This window comes from Saimiri boliviensis, chromosome 8 (genome assembly GCF_048565385.1).
Source record: "Saimiri boliviensis isolate mSaiBol1 chromosome 8, mSaiBol1.pri, whole genome shotgun sequence".
In the NCBI taxonomy this organism is placed as follows: domain Eukaryota; kingdom Metazoa; phylum Chordata; class Mammalia; order Primates; family Cebidae; genus Saimiri; species Saimiri boliviensis.
The window spans coordinates 124,406,185-124,427,036 of record NC_133456.1 but is presented as its reverse complement, the minus strand read 5'-3'; the positions used below and the strand labels follow the sequence as shown (position 1 = coordinate 124,427,036).

The 20,852-nt window shown below is 37.1% G+C and overlaps 1 protein-coding gene across 1 annotated transcript in view; it reads right to left on the bottom strand.

Moving 5' to 3' along the window:
- CCDC7 (coiled-coil domain containing 7) overlaps positions 1-20,359 on the bottom strand; it is a 107,452-nt gene extending 87,093 nt beyond the window's left edge. The window contains exon 1 of the mRNA XM_010349050.3: positions 20,292-20,359. The gene's annotated coding sequence lies outside the window, so the exon portion shown is untranslated. The remainder of the gene's footprint in view (positions 1-20,291) is intronic.
- Between the last annotated feature and the right edge of the window lie 493 nt (positions 20,360-20,852).

Below are 20,852 nucleotides of genomic sequence, written 5' to 3'. Positions count from 1 at the left end.
TTAAAAATACAAAAAAATCTCCACATAGTCATACTCTGCTTAAAATTTTTCAGTGGGTGAATGCTTTGGACTCATTTGCTGAGGCATATGGTAGGTGTATATTTGACTTTTTGTAAAAAGCTGCCAGGCCATTTTCTAGGGTGTTTGTTCTACACAGGCATAGCTCATTTATTGCACTTTGCTTTACTGCACCTTAAAGATACTGCACTTTTTTACAAATGGAGGGTTTGTGGCAAGCTTGCACTGGGCAAGTTAATCAGCAGCATTTTTTTCCCACAGAAGGTGCATGCTTTATGTCTCTGTGTCACATTTTGGTAACTTTTACAGTATTTCAGACTTGTTCATTGTTGTTACATCCATTATGGTGATCTGTGATCACTGATCTTTGATGTTACTATTGTAATTGTTTTGGGGCACTGCAAACCACACCCATGTAAGACAGTTGAAGTTAATTGATCAATGTTCTGTGTTCTGACTGCTTCACCAACTGGTCATTACTCCATTTCTCCCCTTTCCCTCAGGTCTCCCTATTCTCTAAGACACAACAATATTGAAATTAGACCAGTTAATAACTCCACAATGGTCTGTAATTGTGCAAATGGAAGAAAAAGTCATGTGCCTCTCACTTTAAATCAAAAGCTAGAAAAGCTGAGTGAGGAAGGCACATTTAAAGCTGAGACAGGCTGAAAGCAGTGCCTCTTGAAGCAAGTGGCCAAGTTGTTAAAGCAAAGGAAAAATTATTGAAGGAAATTAAGTGCTACTCTAGTGAACACATAATCAATAAGAAAACAAAACAGCTTTATTGCCGGTATGGAGAAAGTCTGGGTAGAAGATCAAACCAGCCACAACATTCCCTTAAGCAAAAGCCTAATCCAGAGGGCCCTAACTCTCTTCAATTCTATGAAGATTGAGAGCGGTGAGGAAGCTGCAGAAGAAAAGTTGGAAGATAGCAGAGGTTCGTTCATGAGGTTTAAGGAAAGAAGCCATCACTATAACACAAAAATTCAAGGTGAAGGAAGTATTGATATAGAAGCTACAGCAAATTATCTGGCAGATCTAGGTAAGATCTAGGTAAAAACTGATGAAGGCAATTACATTAAACAGTGGCTTTAGCCGGGCGCGGTGGCTCAAGCCTGTAATCCCAGCACTTTGGGAGGCTGAGGCGGGTGGATCACGAGGTCAAGAGATCGAGACCATCCTGGTCAACATGGTGAAACCCCGTCTCTACTAAAAATACAAAAAAATTAGCTGGGCATGGTGGCGCGTGCCTGTAATCCCAGCTACTCAGGAGGCTGAGACAGGAGAATTGCCTGAACCCAGGAGGCGGAGGTTGCGGTGAGCCGAGATCGCGCCATTGGACTCCAGCCTGGGTAACAAGAGCGAAACTCCGTCTCAAAAAAAAAAAAAAAACAGTGGCTTTTCTTTTCTTTGTGCTTTTTTTTTTTTTTTTTTTTTTTTTTTTTTTTTTTTTTTTGAGACAGGGTCTTACACTGTCACTCAGGTTGGAGTACAGTGGCATGATCATATTACAATGCAGCCTTGAACTCCCAAACTCATGTGATCCCACTGCCTCACCCTTAGGAGTAGTTAGGACTACAGGTACATGCCACCATGACTGGCTAATATTTTTTAATAGGGGCAGGGTCTCACTGTGTTACCCAAGCTGATCTCAAACTCCTGGGCTCAAGCAATCCTCCAGCCTTAGCCACCCAAAGTGTCGACGAATGCAGATGTGAGCAACCATGCCCAGCCAACAATAGCCTTCCAATATAAACTAAACAGTCTTCTATTGAAAGAAAATGCCATCTGGGACTTTCATAGCTACAGAGTAGAAGTCAGTGCCTGGCTTCAAAGACTCAAAACATAAACTGACTCTTCTGTTAGGGGCTCATGCAGCTGGTACTTTAAATTGAAGCCAATGCTCATCTACCATTCTGAAAATTTTAGAACACTTAAGAATTATTCTGCTGGGTGCGGTGGCTCACATCTGTAATCCCAGCACTTTCAGAGAGGCGAATGCAGGTAGATTACCTGAGGTTGGGAGTTTAAGACCAGCCTGACTAACATGGAGAAACCCCATCTCTACTAAAAATATAAAAAATTAGCCGGGCATGGTGGCACATGCCTGTAATCCTAGCTACTCAGGAGGCTGAGGCAGGAAAATCACTTGAACCCAGGAGGCGGAAGTTGCAGTGAGCCAAGATCATGTCATTGCACTCCAACCTGGGCAACAAGAGTAAAACTCTGTCTCAAAAAAAAAAAAAAAAAAAAAAAAAAAGAATTATTCTAAATGTATTCTGACTAAATAGATCAACAAAGCCTAGATGACAGCATATCTGTTTATAATATTCTTTGTTGAATATTTTAAGCCTACTGTTGAGAACTACTGCTCAGAAAAGAAATATTTCTTTCAAAATATTACTGCTATCGACAAGGTACCTGGTCACCCAAGAGCTCTAGTGAGATATACAAGAAGAATAATACTTTTATGCCCACTAATACAACATTTATTCTGCAGCCCATGGATCAAAGAGTAATTTTGACTTTCAAGTCCTATTATTTAAGAAACACATTTTGTATGACTATTGCTGCCATAGATGGCGATTCTTCTCATGGATCAGGGAGAACTATCTTGAAAACTTTCTGGAAAGGATTCATCATCCTAGATGCCACTAAGAATATTTGTGATTCATAGGAGAAGCCAAAATACCAACATTAACAGGTGTTTGGAATATGTTGATTCCAACCCTCATAGATGACTTGCAGGGGTTCAAAACTTCAGTGGAGGAGTAACTGTAGATGTGGTAGAAATAGCAAAAGAACCAGAATTAGAAGCAGAGCTTATAGATGAAAATCAATTGTTGCAATGATCAAATTTGAACAAATGAGGAGTTACTTCTTCTGGATAAGCAAAGAAAGTGGTTTCTTAAGATGAAATATACTCCTGGTGAAGATCCTGTAAACACTGTTAAAATCAAAAGCAAGGATTTAGAATATCACATAAATTTAGCTGATAAAACAGCAAGCAGCAGAGTTTGAGAGGATTGACTCCAAATTCGGAAGAAGTTATAGTGAGTAAAACACTATCAAACAGCATCATATGCTGCAGAAAAATATTTCATAAAAGGAAGAGTCAGTTGATGTGGCAAACTTCATTGTTATGGTCTTACGGTAAGACATTTCCACAGCCACCGTGACTTTCAGCAACCACCACCCTGATCAGTTAGTTGCCATTAATATTGAGGAAAGAACCTCTATGGGCAAAAAGATTACAACTCACTGAAGGTCCAAATGATCATTTGCATTTGTAGCAATAAATATTTTCTTTCTTTCTTTCTTTCTTTTTTTTTTTTTTTTTTTTTTTTTTTTTTTTTTGAGATGGTGTCTTGCTCTGTCACTCAGGCTGAAGTGCAGTGTGGGGCAATCTCTGCTTACTGCAACCTCTGCCTCCTGAGTTCAAGCGATTCTCCAGTGTCAGCCTCCTGAGTATCTGGGATTACACATGTGTACCACCATACCCAGCTAATTTTTGTATTTTTAGTAGAGACTGGGTTTCACCATGTTGGCCAGGCTGGTCTTGAACTCCTGACCTCAAGTAATCTCCCCACCTCAGCCTCCCAAAGTTCTGGGATTACAGGCATGAGCCACTGCACCTGGCCAAAGTATTTTCTGTTAAGATATGTACAATGGTTTTTTAGACATAATGTGATTGCAGACAATAGACTAAAATATAGTTTAAACATAACTTTTATATGCAATGGGAAACCCAAAAAATTATTGTAATATTCACTTCATTGCAGTGGTCTGGAACTAAACCTATGATATCTCTGAGATATATCCATATCTTAGTAGGGATGGTAGTTAGTTACATGGATATATACAAGAAAAGAAAACTACAGGCCAATATCACTGATGAACATAGATAAAAAATCCTCAACAAAATAACAGCAAACCATATTCAGCAGAACATTAACAGTATCATTCATAATAACTCAGTGTGATTGATCCCTGGGATGCAAGATTGGTTGAACAAACACAAATCAATCAATGTGATTCACTATATTAGCAGAATAAAGGGCAAAAACTACGTGATCAAGCCAGGGACAGTGGCTCACACCTGTAATTGCAGCACTTTGGGAGGCTGAGGCAAGAGGATTGCTTGAACCCAAGACTTCAAGACCAGCCTGGGCAACACGGTGAAACTCCATCTCTACAAAAAAAAATATAAAAATTATCCAGGTGTGGTGACGCATGCCGGTAGTCCCAGCTACTCAGGAGGCTGAGACAAGAGGATCAATTGAGCCCTGGAGGTGGAGGTTGCAGTGAGCAGAGATTGTGCCATTGTACTTCAACCTGGGCAACAGAGTGAGACCCTGTCTCAAAAAAAAATACTTGAAAAAATTCAACGTCTTTTCATAATAAAACTCTTAATCAATTTCATATAGAATGTTTCTCAACATAATAAAGTCCATATATGACAATTCCATAGCTAACACACTCAACAGTGAAAAATTGAAAGCCTTTTCTCTAAGAGCAGGAACAAAGTAAGGATGCCTGCTCTCATCCTTATGTTCAGCATAGTACTGAAAGTCCTAGCCAGAGAAGTTAGGCAAGAGAAAGAAAGAAAAGATATCCAAATAGGAAAGGAAAAAGTGAAATTATCTGTTTGCTGATGATTTGATCTTAGACGCAAAAAAATTTAAACATTCCACCAAAAAGCTGTTAGCATAAACAAATTCAGTAAAGCTTCAAGATACAAAATCAACTTACAAAAATGAGTAGTACTTCTATACATTAACAATGAGCTATCCAAAAAAGAAATTAAGAAAACAATCTCATTTTACAATAGCATTAGAAAATAAGATAACAGGAGTAAATTGAAACAGGGAAGTGAATGATATGTATACTGAAAATTATAAAATGTTGATGAATAAAACAGAAGATGACACAAATAAATGTAAATGTATCCTGTGTTCATGGATTGGAAGAATTACCATTGATAAAAGTCATATTACCCAAACCAATCTACAGAGTCAATGCAATTCCTATCAAAATTCTAACATCACTCTTCACAGAAATGAAAAAGTTAATCCTAACATTTGTAAGCACAAAAGATCCTAAATGGCCAAAACAATCTAGATCAAAAAGATCAAAGTTGAAGGCATCACACTACCAAATTTCAAAATATATTACAAAGTTCTAGTAACAAAACAGTATGATACTGGGATAAAAACAGAAACATTGATCAATGGTGTAGGATTGAGCCCAGAAATAAACACACACATCTATGGTCAATCTATTTTTGACAAAGATACCAAGTACACACAATGGCGAGAGGACAGTTTCTTTAATAAATGGTGAAACCTAAATTGGCACATACAGAAGAAGAATAAAGATGGACACTTATCTTACCCCTTACACAGTAACCAACTCAAAATAGATAAAAGACCTAAATGTGAGACCTGAAACTATAAAACTGCTAGGGAGACCGCTTTATGACATTGGTCTAGGCAGTGATTTCTTGAGTATGACCCCAAAAGTACAGGCAATACAAGCAAAAAATAAACAAATGGGATTGCATCTAAATGAAAATTTCACAGCAAAGGAAGCAATAGAGTGAAGAAACAGCCCACAGATCAGGAGAGAACATTTGAAAATTGCACATTGTTAAGGGGCTAATACCCAATATATATAAGGGACTCAAACTACTCAATAAACAAAAAAAATCCTATTTAAAAATGGGCAAAGGACTTAAATAGGCATTTCTCAAAAGAAGACATACAAATGGCGAACAGATATACGAAAAATGTTCAACATTTCTAATAATCAGAAAAATACAAATTGAAATCAAATGAGATATCACCTCACACCTGCTAGATTAGCCATTATCAAATGTTAAAACATAACAAGTATTGACAATGATGTAGAGAAGGGAACTTTTGTACACTATTGGTGAGAACATATATTTTTTAAGATGGTGATATTCTCTTGATAAATTAACACCTTTAAATTTGTATAGTTATTTTCTAAAACAGTAAGGAGGTTCTTCAAAAAGCTAAAAATATAATTACCATATATCCATCACTCTCACTTCTGGATATTTACCCAAAGGAATTGAAATTTGCATGTCAAAGAGATATCTACACTCCCATGTTCATTGCAGCATTATTCACAATAGCCAAGACATGGAAACAACTTAAGTGATCATCAATAAATACATGGATTTTTAATGTAATTATATAAAACCTATATACAGCAGGATGCTATTCAGCTTTAAAAAAAAAAAGAAAAAAAAAACAGGAAATTCTGTCATTTTCAAAAAGGTAGATAAACCTGAGAACATATGTTAAATGAGATAAGTGAGGCACAGAGAAAGAAATACTATATGATCTCATCTAAATGTGGACTCTAAATAAATCAAACTCATAGAAGTAGATGGTAGAATGGTGATTACCAGAGGCTAGGAGAGAAGGTGAGTGGGAAAAGGGAAGACGTTAGGCAACAGGAATATAAGCCTCAGTTAGAGAGGAGAAATTAGTTCTGGGGTTCCATTGTACAGCATGGTGATTAAAGACAATAATTTGTGTATACTTCAAGGTAGATAATAGAGAGGATTTTAAATATTTTCACCACAAAGAAATGATAAATATTTGAGGTGATGGATATGTTAAGTAGCCTTATTTGATTATTCACAGTGTATATAGTATCAAAACATCACATTGCAGCTCATAAGTATATACAATTTTTATTTTATCAATGAAAAGTAAAAACTGTTTTTAAAAAGCATGAAATCTGGAAAAGGCATTAACAAATATATCAGAAAATGGAATACAAAGCCCAAAACAGACCCATGTATATATAAGACTTTTTAGTTATTAAAATATAGCATTTGGAATCACTGATGAAAGAATATACAATTCAATAAATGGCTAGGGAATGTGCAACTATCATTTGGGGAATAAATTAAATTGTATTTCTACCACATAGCACATAAAAAGTTCTAAATGGATTAAAACATAAAATGCTAATTAACTATAAAGTATTAGAAGAAAAATTAATATAATATTTTATAACATTACTTGGGAGAAAGATGCCTTCTAAAAAATATTATGAGCTCAAAAACCATCAAGAAAAAGGTGAAATGATCCAATTACATGACATTTTTAAAATTCCATTTGTTGCATGGTATCCTTTAAAACATTAAAAGACAAGTAGAAGACATATTTGCAACATATGTAACTGGCAAAGAATATATAAAGAGCTTCTAAAAAGACAAGTCAGTAAAAAAAAAAAATGAGCAATCAACAATTCACAGAAGAAATTCAAATAGGGAATAAACATAAGATGTTCAAGTTCTCTAAAAATTGTAAAAATGCAAACTAAAATAAGAGTCATATATCACTTTATACCTAACAAACTGACAAATTTTTATTTTATTTATTTTGCAACAACCTCTTAAGGAACCACTAGCAAAAATTTAAATTATTGATAATATCCAGTATTAGCAAGGATTTGGGGAAAGGAAGACTTATGCATACTTCATGAGAGAACCAATTAGCAAAGCCCTTTTGGAAAGCAATTTAAGAGTATCTTTTTTTTTTTTTTTTTTTTTTTTTTTTTTGAGACAGAATCTCACTCTGTAGACCAGGCTGGAGTGCAGTGGCTCGATCTTGACTCACTACAACCTATGCCATCTGAGTTCAAGCAATTCTCATGCCTCAGCCTCCTTAGTAGCTGGAATTACAGTCGCATGCCACCCCGTCCAGCTAATTTTTGTGCTTTTAGTAGGGACGGAGTTTTGCTTTTCACCATGTTGGCCATGCCAGGGTCAAACTCCTGACCTCAAATTATCCGCCCGCCTCAGCCTCCTAAAGTGCTGGGGTTACAGGTGTGAGCCACAGCACCCAGGCAATAGTATCTTTTAAAGTCAAAATTTTACATATTCTTTTATGTGACAATTTTGTATCAATTTAACCTATAGAAATTTCAAAATATGGGCACAAAGATATTTGAAGAAAGATGTTCATTATAACATTGTTTGTAATAGTGAAAATTTTTTAATAATCCCAATGTTTGTAAATACAGAGACTAGTTTAATAAATTCTGTCATAGCAAAAGTACTAGGTAATGATATGCAACTATTAAGATTAAGATAGAACTTTGTGTATCACTATGTGAAAATCACTAAGACATACTCATTGTAAGTTTCATACTTAATGCATAAAGTATTATTTTACTTGTTTTTAAAATCTCCATTTCATATATATTAATGCAGATAGAAAGGACTCAAATTATACACATTAACATATGTGTGTATTTATAATGTGGGAGGTAAAAATAAACTTTGGGTATGACCCTATGTATTTCCATATATTTGAATATATTATAAAAATAATTCATTTCTATATTACCTATATGACAAAAATACAGAGAAAAAAATCCTTAAAAATACCATTACATACACTAAATAAAATTTACAAAAATACATGACCCTATGAATCGTTAAACAGTAGATAATGTTGCCAACCTTTCTTATAATTTTACAAAATGTCCATTTTTACAGTTTATCCAACAAATATTGATTTAGAGTCACTAAGCAATAGGCATTTTATTAGGCGCTTAGACATAGTGGTCAGAGAAAACATAGCCAACTACCCTCTTCAAATTTATAGTCTATTTGGAAATAGAGAAAATTAAGTAAGTGACTAAATAAAATATGATGAATATTAAAACTCAGAAAAGATGGGGTGCAAGAAAGAGGAAGCAGCAAGAAAATCTAATGCAATCTAATCTAAAGTGTAGTCAAATAACAAGAAATCCTAACCTAAGAAAAGGGATTTGGCCTCCCGGAAAAGATGGTTAGGTTACAACCAAAATGTTGCCTTAGAGGTGGCCACTAAGGAAACAGGGGAGCAGGTGCTGGGGAAGGAACGGAAAAGAACCAAAATGAGAATATCCCAGGCAGAAGGAATATCGTGTTCAAAATCAGTATGGTTGGAGTATGATGTATGAGGGGCTGCATGGCAACAGAATAGTTTGGAGAGGGAGCTTGGGTCTTCTTTGGGAAGGGTCCTGGTAAGAAAGGAAGGACTTATCCTAAGGTCAACTGCAATCCTTAACAGTAACAGGCTCAGATTTTTGAAAGATTGTGTTGGATGATTTCAGAGAAAGAACTCCAATGGTACAAAAATGGAGGCAGAAAAATCTACCAGAATGCAATTCCAGTAATGCAGGCAATAGGGGCAAAAAGAAGGGAAAGACTTGAAAGATATTTAGCAGGTAGAATTCAGTGGGATTTCGTGACTAGGTGAATGTGTAATGAGAGGGGGAGGAAAGAATCAAGAATAAATTCCAACCTTCTATGCACCCACCAGTATCTGTACCCACCTTGCTACGTATTAATTTATTTAAATCATAGAGGTGATTCTCTCTGTTAATCGTTTTAAATTTAACTATTTTCTAGAGCTATCTGGAATGATTTCCTTCTTTGAGAAGCCTTATGCAGGACTTCGTTATTGTCTATGTACTGTGAGATAGGGAGATTGTCCTGAATTATCCAAGTGGGCCCAGTATAATCACATGGGTCTTTATAAGAGAGAAGCTGGAGGGTCAGAGTTAGAGAAGGCAATGTGATCATGGAAAGAGATGTCAGAGTGATACGGCCATGAAGGCAGGCAGCCTCTGGCAGCTGAAAAGGGACAGGGACAGAGTCTAGAGAGAGCTTCCAGAAGACGAGCAGCCCTGCACAGCCATTTCAAACTTCTGTCCTCCTGAATGATAAGATAGTAAATTCCTGTTGTTTTTATGCCACTAAACTTGTAGTGATTTGTTATAGCAGCAATAAGAAACTAATGCAGGTTGCTCTTTAAAACAATGTGTCAACCCAGGTTTCAGTACACTGAACAGATTATTTTGCCTCTAACCCAGCAGTCACCAACCTTTTTGGCACCAGGGACCAGTTTCGTGGAAGACAATTTCTCCATGGTCCCAGGGTCGGGTGGAGTTTTGGGATGATTCAAGCACCTTACATTTATTGTGTACTTTACTTCTATTATTGCATTGTAATATAAAATGAAATAGTTACACAACTCACCATTATGTAGAATCAGTGGGAACCCTGAACTTGTTTTCCTGCAACTAGCCAGTCCCTTCTGGGGGTAATGAGAGACAATGACAGATCATCAGGCATTAGATTCTCATAAGGAGCAGGAAAACCTAGATCCCTAACATGCACAGTTCACAGTAGGGTTCACGCTTCTGTGAAAATCTAATGCTACCACTGATCTGACAGGAGGCGGAGCTCAGGCAGTAGGTAATGCAAGCCTCGCGGAGCAGCTGTAAGTACAGATGAAGCTTCACTCACTCACCACTCACCTCCTACTGAACAGCCCAGTTCCTGACAGGCCACAGACCAGCCTGAGGCTAGCTAGCCTCCCAACCTGTCTCTCAGAGCACTAAGATTATAGGCCCCCATGCCTAGCTAAATTTGAGACTATGAGAGTTTAGTTAAAGCTGTGAGAAATACAAAAAAAATGAGATAACCCCAAGGAAATAAACTGAATGAGAAAAGCGTAGAAGAAAGAATGCTATAAACTTCATTAATATTTAAAGTGTGGGATGAGGAAATGGGAACAAATAAAGGAGTACAGGTCTGTAAAGTACCGGTTGTGGTCTGGGGGTTAGGGACCCCTGCTGTAACCTACAGATTAAACCAGAGCAATTAATCATGAATTTCTTGAACTCAGGGCTCCCATACACCTAAAAACTTTATTTGCACATACCCATAACCTCCTTTTCTTCAAACTAATATAAGCCTTTCTACTCTCTGAAGACATATGCTCTTACCCTGTCTCCTTGTTCCACCATCCATTTGCACATGTGTCTCTCCCCATCAATGATTCCTCTCTCCTGTTTCTTTATTCTTTGCCTATCAACGGATGCTACACAACTATCTACAAACAGGTTCAAATAATAATTACAACAACATTTACTGCATCTTTTCTATATGCCAAGCCATTAGGATATGTTCTGCTTCATTATAGGATTTAATTCTCTGAGATAAAATTTTATGAGAAGTAACAGATTTACTCTGAGGCTAATGATTTTAAACTCCAGGGCATGCAATTGTACAAGCCATTTCCAGCTCACTGTATCTACTTTTATATTCATACTTTTGCATTCCTTTTCTTTAAAAGGCCCCCAAAATGTATGAGCTTCATGGCTCCACTAACCCGAATCCATCTGATTGTACAATACATATTATTATCTCCATCTTACCAATTAGAAAACTGAGCTGTGGTGAGGTTTTATAACTTGCCTAAGGTTATATTATATTATCAGTCAGAAGCATAGCAATAATGCCACACTGTTGTTTCTGACTCTACAGTCCAGACAGTCATAATTTACCCATTAAATTACTCTATCTCTTTAGGAATTTCTTACCCGAACATCTCCTTCCTTGCCAATTTCAGTTTTCTATTCATTAATAGTTTGTGTCTCTTATTTTAGAATTCAAGGAATAAGGCCAGGCGCAGTGGTTCACGCCTATAATCCCAGCACTTTGGGAGGCCGAGGCGGGTGGATCACACGGTCAAGAGATTGAGACCATCCTGGTCAACATGGCGAAACCCCGTCTCTACTAAGAATACAAAACATTAGCTGGGCATGGTGGCGCGTGCCTGTAATCCCAGCTACTCAGGAGGCTGAGGCAGGAGAATTGCCTGAACCCAGGAGGTAGAGGTTGCCGTGAGCCAAGATCACACCATTGCACTCCAGCCTGGGTAACAAGAGTGAAACTCCGTCTCAGAAAAAAAAAAAATTCGAGGAGTAATCTGCATTTACCATCTTTACTTCCTCACATTCCACTTTCTTTAAACTCACTATAATCTAATCTCTACCTCTATAACACCACTCAAACTCTTACCATGGTAGCCAATTACGTCCAACTCACAAAATCCAATGAATGATTTTTATTCCTAACCATACTTAAACTTTCTATTGATCACTCTTTCCCTCTAAAGCCCTCTTCTTCCTTGCTAAGACATGTTTTCTTCTCTCCCTCCCTCTAAGATATTTTTTCTCATATTTATTCTACTCCTCCTTTATTTGCCCCCATTTCCTCATCCCACACTTTAAATACTAATGAAGTTTATAGCATTCTCTCTTCTACCCTCTTCTCACTCAATTTTTCTCCTTGGTATTATCTCATTTTTGTATTTCCCACAGCTTTAACTAAACTCTCATAGTCTCAAATTTAGTTGGGTATGGGGACCTATAATCCTAGTGCTTTGGGAGACTGAGGTTGGGAGGCTAACTTGAGGCCAGGAGTTTGAGAACAGCCTGGGCAACATAGAGACTGCCTCTCCAAAAAATAAATATGTATCTAATACACGCATCAGATATATATACTCTTCAAATTTTTTCGCTATCTTAGCCATGTATCACACATTACAGACCAAATGGACAATTGCTTCATGGGGATCTTCATCTAGGTTCCCCCACCTCTAATTTAGCAGTTCTCATCTGCTCTTCTTTCTGCTTAATCTGTCTAGTCAATCAGGTCAAACCCCAGGAAGTATACTTGAATCCTTCCATTTCCTCAGCTTCTACCTCTAATCTCTACCAACTCCTTTTCATACTGTATTTCATTCTTTTTCTTCAAACCAACTGTGATTGGTTTAGTTCAGACTAGCACTATATATGACATCCTTTACGTTAAAAAGCCATCAAATTTGTTTTACTAGTCTGCATTTTGCCTCCCCAGTACACACATACACACATACACTCTCTCTCTCCATTCATCCTACATATTTCCTCCAGGGTGGTTTTTCTGAAATGCAAATCAGATCACATTACTTTCCCTGATTTAAGCAATCATCGTCTCTCTGTTGCCAAGGTGGTCAAACTTAAAAGTGTTGCATGGCAAAAAGAGACCTTCAGTATCTATCTGTAAATAAATTTGCCCTTAACTTCTAAGGTCTCTGCCTCAAAGCTTATATTTTAACCATTCTAAACATATGCAGGTCTTAAACCATGTTGTTTCATAGCTCTTTCATATACATGCCAGTCTGTCTGGCCAACTTCCATTTCTATGGTCCTAAATACAAATGGTTTAAAACCCAACATGTGTCATCTCCTCCTTTCTCCTCTCATCAAGTAAAACTGATTACCTCCCCACATTGTGATCTGTTATTTTGCTTTGTACATTTATATGTTCTGCTACTAAACATACTGCATTGTGATTATTTATTAATGTGTCTATATCTTCTTATAGTATGTGAGTACCTCAAGGTCAGGGATCATGCTTGAATTCCCAGTTCTTGGCTCCATGTCTGGAACATGGTAGGAATACATAAATATTGAATGAATTAATTAATCAATTAATAATATAACTGACTACAAGAATTACCCAAAAAATGAAGATTTGTTAATGAGTGATAGATCTGTAAAATAGTCTCAAAGGGCCAGGTGCAGTTGCTCATGCCCGTAATCCCGGCACTTTGGAAAGCTGAGGCAGAAGGATCACTTGAGGCCAGGAGTTCAAGACCAGCCTGGACAACATAGCAAGGCCCTATCTTTACAAAAATAATAAAAAAATTAGCTGGATGTGGTGGTGTACACCTGTAGTCCCAGCTACTCAGAAGGCTGAGATTGGAGGATTCCTTGAGCCAAGGAATTGGGGGCTGCAGTAAGCTATTATTCTGCTATTGTCCTCCAGCCTGGGTAAAAGTGATGAACTGACTCTAAAAAAACTAAAAATAAAAATAAGATTTAAAAAAACAGTCTCGATGATAAATCTTTTAGACTTTTGGAGACTTCTGATTATGACCAAGATGGTATAACAGGACCAGATTTATCATCTTTTCTGAAAAAAGTTAAGATACTAGAGAAAACAAATCAAACACCAGTTCTCAAGGCATTGAACATCAGACAACAAAAGACAATGATCCCAGAGACAGGAAATAAATAAGATAAGCCCTATGAATTGCCTAGCATACTTCCTGGAGAATGTTTTCAGATTGCATGCAAGGAGGAGGACAGGCAAGGAGGGGGACCCCATTAGTCTCCCAGAGATAAGAAGATGAACTAGGTATCCAAGAATGCCAAAGTGGCTAGAATTTGCCAGGCAGAGTACCAGAGATGAGACTGCTTTGGAGGAAATAATACTAGAGACCTACAGAAAGTCTCCCTTGAGCAACCAACTGAATATGTAGCGTAAGTATATATGGGTGTCAGGAAATGACTTGAGGTCAAATACAGAACCATACAAAATGATTTCAGCAAACAATCCCATAGCTCACACAGGATTAGGAATTTTGCCAGAGTGGAATATTTATAGGAGGCTGGGTGCGGTGGTTCATGCCTGTAATCCCAGCACTTTGGGAGGCCAACGTGGGCAGATCACCTGAAGCTGGGAGTTCCAGACTAGCCTAGGCAACATGGTGAAACCCCGTCTCTACTAAAAATAGAAAATTAGCCAGGTGTTGTGGCACACGTCTGTGATCCCAACAAGAGCAAAATTCCGTCTCATAAAATATATATTTATAGGAATATAAAATATCCAACACCCAACATGAAAAAATTCACAATTGTGTGGACTCCAATCAAAAATTACCCAGACAGGCAAAGAAAATGAAAAATATGAGGAAATAAATCAATTGAAGTTAACTCAGAGCAAATATAGATGATAGAATTAGTATATAGACATTAAATAGTTATCATAGCTGTTTCCCATATGTCCAAGAAGCTAGAGAAAAGGCTGAATTTGTTACATAAAGACATGGAAGACATAAGAAGAGCTACATTAAAATTTTAAAGATAAAATCTATAATATGTGATGAAAAACACACTGATACATTTATGATAGATTACACTTTGTAAGATAACAGATTAGTGAACTTGAAGACTTAGCAATAAAAACCATCCAACATAAAATAGAAAAAAAAAAAGGCTGGGTACAGTAGCTCACGCCTGTAATCCCAGCACTTTAGGAGGCTGAGGCAGGTGGGTCACTTGAAGTCAGGAGTTCAAGACCAGCCTGGCCAACGTGGTAAAACCATCTGTACTAAAAATACCAAAACTAAGCCAGGCATTGTGGCACATACCTGTAATCCCAGTTACTTGGGAGGCTGAGGCAGGAAAATTGCTTGCATGTGGAAAGGGGAGACTGCAGTGAAGTAAGATCATGCCTCTGCTCTCCAGCTTGCGCAACAGAGCAAGATGCCATCTCAAAAAAATAAAAAGAGAAAAAAAACTAGCAGAGCATCACTGAACTGTGGAACAATTTCAAAAGGCCTAACATTTATGGTATTGGCATCCCCAATACAGTTTGAGAGAAGAGGAAGAATCTGAAGAAATAATGGCCAAAAAACCGTCCACATTTGGTAAAAACTATCAAATCCAAAGATGCAAGAAGCACAAGAAATAGAAGGAAAACTATACCAATATAGGTCATAACTGAATTGGCTACTACCAGGACAAAAAGAGAAAACTCTGAAAGCAACCAGAAATAATATATTACTGACAGTAACAAAAATAAGAATAATGGAAGACTTTTTGTCAAAAACAAGGCCAGCCAGGAAACAGAAAACCAACGTCTTTAAAGTACTGAAAAGAAAAACTGTCAACCTAGGATTTTCACTCAGTAAGAAGGTACAACATCTTCTCAGTGAAATTACTTTTCAAAAAGAAACAACTATTTTGTTCTGAGAACTGAAAGAATTTACCTCATCACACCAGCTCTGCAACAAATGTTAAAAGAAATCCCTAAAGCAAAAGGAAAATAATACCAGCTGGAAATCTAAGTCTACACAAAGGAATGAAGAGCACCGGAATGGTAACTACATAGGAACTTTTGAAGACATTTTTATACTCTATAAATCATTTCAAACATAATCAACTGTTTAAAGCACAAATAATAATGTATGGGGGGCTTGAAACATATGTAGAGTAAAATGCATGACAATAACACAAAGACCAAGAGGGGAGTAATGGACTGATACTGTTTTAAGGATTTTTACTATTCATGCAGTGGTATTATGTAATGGGAGAGTAGACTGTGTTAAGTTAAATAGATACTCTATAAATGCTAAAGCAATGACTAAAATATTACAGCAGAGTTATAGCAAATAAGTCAACAGGGAATATAAAATGGGTCATTAAAAAACTCAGTCTTGGCCAGGCATGGTGGCTCACGCCTGTAATCCCAGCACTTTGGGAGGCCAAGGCAGGTGAATCACCTAGGTTAGGAGTTTGAGACCAGCCTGGTCAATGTGGCAAAACCTCATCTCTACTAAAAATACAAAATTAGCCTGGCATAGTGCCCAGTGCCTTTAATTCCAGCCACTCAGCAGGCTGAGGCAGGAGAATCATTCAAACCCTATAGGTGGAGGCTGCAGTGAACTGAGATCATGCCACTGCACTCAAGCCTGGGTGACAGAGCACGGCCTCATCGCAAATAAGTAAATAAATAAATAAAAGATAGTACAAAAAGAGGAATAGAAGAGCAAACAAACAAACAAAAAATAACAAGATGGTGGATAATCGCACTAAATATAAATTGTCTAAACACATCTGTTAAAAAACAGAAATAGCGGTGGCTCACGCCTGTAATCCCAGCACTTTGGGAGGCCGAGGCGGGCGGATCACGAGGTCAAGAGATCGAGACCATCCTGGTCAACATGGCGAAACCCCGTCTCTACTAAAAATACAAAAAATTAGCTGGGCATGGTGGCGCGTGCCTGTAATCCCAGCTACTCAGGAGGCTGAGGCAGGAGAATTGCCTGAGCCCAGGAGGCGGAGGTTGCGGTGAGCCGAGATCGCGCCATTGCACTCCAGCCTGGGTAACGAGAGCGAAACTCCTCTAAAAAAAAAAAAAAAAAAAAAAAGCAGAAACAGACAGATTAGATAATGTTATGGCCAGGATGTTTTTATCCCCCCAATAACTGATATGCTGAAACCTGATCACCAATGTGAAGCTATTAGGAGGCAGGACCTTTAAGAGATGATTAGATCGTGAGGACAGTGCCCCAATGAGTGGAATTAGTGACCTTTAAAAGAGGACCCAGAGAGTGAGAGCTGCTTCACCCCTAAGGAAACAACTAGAAGCCAAAGCAGGCCCTCACCAGACACTAAATTTGCCTTAATCTTGAACGTTTCAGGCTCCAGAACTCTGAAAAATAAATTCCTCAAGGAAAAAAAAACAAAACTCACCTAGACAATTTTGGAGAAAATATATCCTAACTCATTTTTTTCAGCCAGCATTGCTCTTTTACTAAAACCAGATAAAGACATTATAATAAAAGAAATTCAGCCAGGCATATTGGCTCACACATGTAATTCCAGCACTTTGGGAGGCTGAGGTGGGCAGATCACCTGAGGCCAAGAGTTTGAGACCAGCCTGATCAACATGGGAAAACCCCATCTCTACTAAAAATACAAAAGTAGCCAGGCATAGTGGCACATGCCTGTAATCTCAGCTACTCAGGAGGCTGAGGCAGCAGAATTGCTTGAACTCGGAAGGCGGAGGTTGCAGTGAGCTGAGATCACGCCATTGCACTCCAGCTTGGGCAACAAGAGGAAAACTCCATATTAAAAAAAAGAAAGAAAGAAAGAAAAAGAAATTCACAGAAAAATATCTGTCATGAATATATGTGCAAAAAAAACTAAACAAAAATTTAGCAAATAAAATTCAACAATACAGCACGAGTGGGGTTTATCCCAGGAATGCAAAGTTGATTTAACATTTGGTGAAGTGTTCCATATTTGTAAAAAAAAGGAAAATAAATAAATAAATAAATGTGGTTTACCATATTTTTTTAAAGAGAGAAAAGAAAAGCCGTATCACAATATCAATTAATGTACAAAAGGAATTTGACAAAATCCATCATCCATTTCCAATTCTTAAAAAAACTCTCGGAAAGCTAGGAGTAGAATGGGACTTTCTTAACCTATTAAAAGACATTGATGAAAAATCTGCACTTAATTTTTAAAATACCATTTACAATAACATCACAGATATGAAATATTTGGTGATAAATCTGACAAGACATATGCAAGATCTGTATATTAAAAACTACAAACCATTGCTGAGACAAACTAAAGATGATCTAAATAAATGGAGAGATATACTATGCTCATAGATGAGATGTTAAATATGGCTAAGATCTCCATAAGTAAGATCTCCATAACTAAAATCTTAGGCTAAAATTGACTAATAGGTCATCTGAAAATTTACTTATTAGTTCAATGTAATGTCAATCAAAAATTCCAGTGGGATCTTTTGTAAAAATCAACAAGCCAATGCCAAAATTATATGAAAATACAAAAACTTGGAATAGCCAGCAAAAATTTTGAAGTAGGAGACCAATTTGAAAGAGAGAGAACTTTCAATACCTGACTTCAAGACTTACTATAAAGCTATAGTAATTATGACAGTGTGGTATTGATTTTTAAAATAGGCAAATAGATCAAGAGAACAGAATAGTCTAAAAGTAAACCCATATATAAAGGATCAATTGATTTTCAACAAAGTTGCAAAAGCAACTCAGTGGAGAAAGGGCAGTGTTTTAAACAAACTGTGCTATAAAAATTAAATATTCATAGGCAAGAAAATGAGCTTTGATTTATACCTCTATCATATAAAAATAACTCTAAGTAGATCAAAGAACTAAATGTAGGAACAAGAACTATAAATTTCTAGGCCAAACATGGGAAAAATTCTATCTGTAACCCTGGGTTAGGCAAAGAATTTCATAGACATCACAGCATTGCCATAATTCATAAAATAAAAAAAGACAAGTTGGACATCATCAGAATTTAGACTCAGAGAAAATATGTGCAAATCACATGTCTAATAAGAAATCTGCTTACAGAATATATAAAAACTCTCAAAATTTAATAATAAAAAATAGGCAATCCATAAAAAATGAGCAAAAGATTTTAACATACACCTTAGCAAAGAAGATATGCTGATGGCAAGTGGAGCACTTGCTCAATGTCATCAGTCATTGAGAAAATGCAAATTAAAATCACAATGAGATACCACTATGCTTGTGATATCAAAAACTAAAAAGAGCAACTATACCAAGTGTTGATGTAGATGCAGAATAACAAACATTAATATCCCTCCAGTGGAGAAGTAAAATGATATAATCGGCTTGGGGCAGTTTCCTAAAAAGTTATACATGCATATCATGTAATCCAGCCATTTTACTTCTAGGTATATACTTAAGAGAAATGAAATCATAGGCCCATGCAAAGACTTCTACATAAATATTCATAATTACTCAGTATTTCGTGAATCTATCTCTTGTATGAATTAAAACTCACCTCCTTGCATTGTAAATAGGAAATCACTTTGTACAGTAGTAGAGCCTTTTAATCAGGGAAAGACCCCTGAAGTTAAGTGAGTTACAGCTGACTTTTCATCTGCATCTAATCATTCATTAATAGCTGACTGTTAAAGAACGTGAAGGCTATGTGATAGTACAAGGAGAACTTGGGGAAATTATTCCAGATGAGGAAAATATATCTTGTGGCAAGCCTAAAAGGCAAATGAATTAAAAGAAAATAAAAAGTTGAAATAATAGTAGAGAGCCAGCCTTAAAAGTCATTGCTATGATTTAAATATGGCCCCCAGTGTTCATGTGTTGAAAATTTAATGGGGCCTTTCAGAGTGTTTACATAATGAGGGATCTGCCCTCATGAATACATTAATGTCATTATCGCAGGAGTGGTTTCATTATCATGAGACTGGATTTACCCCTCTCTTGCTCCTTCCTTGTACTCTCCTCCCCTTCCTCCTATCGCTATGGGATAAGGCAGCATGAAGGCCCTCACAGGATGCTGGTGCCATGCACTTGAACTTCCCAGCTATCAGAATTGTGATCACATAAATTTCTGTTCATTATAAATAACCTGTTCTGTGGTTATAGCAGCACAAAACAGACTAAGATAGTAATAATTTAATTTTTTAAATAAATCAATTTTTTTTTAACTGTTGAACATGATTCAAGGAAACTGTGGTAATAGACACTGAGTATATTTCTACAAGAAATGCTGACCCCATTGGACAACATTTAGGGATTTCTCCGCAGCTGGATCACACTCCTCCCACCTTGTTATCTTCCCTCTTCCTAGAATCCTCTCCAACTCACCTCGCTCCATGCTCCACCCTAAATGCAAGGTCATTTCCCCATGAAGCAAAGGGAGAAAAGAAGTAGGTTCAACAGCCACGAAAGAGTGAAAAGTAGTTATACTATGTTGAATCTAAAAGAGTATTTTCTACTAACCACCAAGACTGCCTTCTGCTTGATTTCACGGGGCCAGCTCTGGGAAAGTTAGCAGTGCATCTGAATTCAGTGAAGGTCTTGGAGGAGACCCAAATCACTACATTCGGAAGAGTTCCAGGAACTCTGGGAGGCTCTACGTTCCAAACAGAGAGAAAGAATACAGAAAGCAAGGCTTGAAGTGGAGCCCAGAAAGGAATCTAGTAACAGGAGGCATTGAGTGAGAAAAATGAGCATTTTAAATTAAAGTTGCTCATGAATTCTCAGAATCAATAGCCTAAACAATGTTTGAAATATGCTTTTTACAGCATTCCTTTCTGTTCATTAAACTTCTTACTACAATTCTGAACAAGAGTGTTAACGGAGAATAGCCTATGGAGAAGAACACTGGCTGATTCAGAGTAATAAATATTCCCCCATGTACATACACAAAACAAAGTGGGATATTCATAACAAGCAGAGTATTAATGACTAGAGGCTGCTTCTAGACACTCACTTTTTACAGTTTCACAATAATAGTATATGGTATTGGGGGCATGATTATCTATCAATATGTGGAGAAAT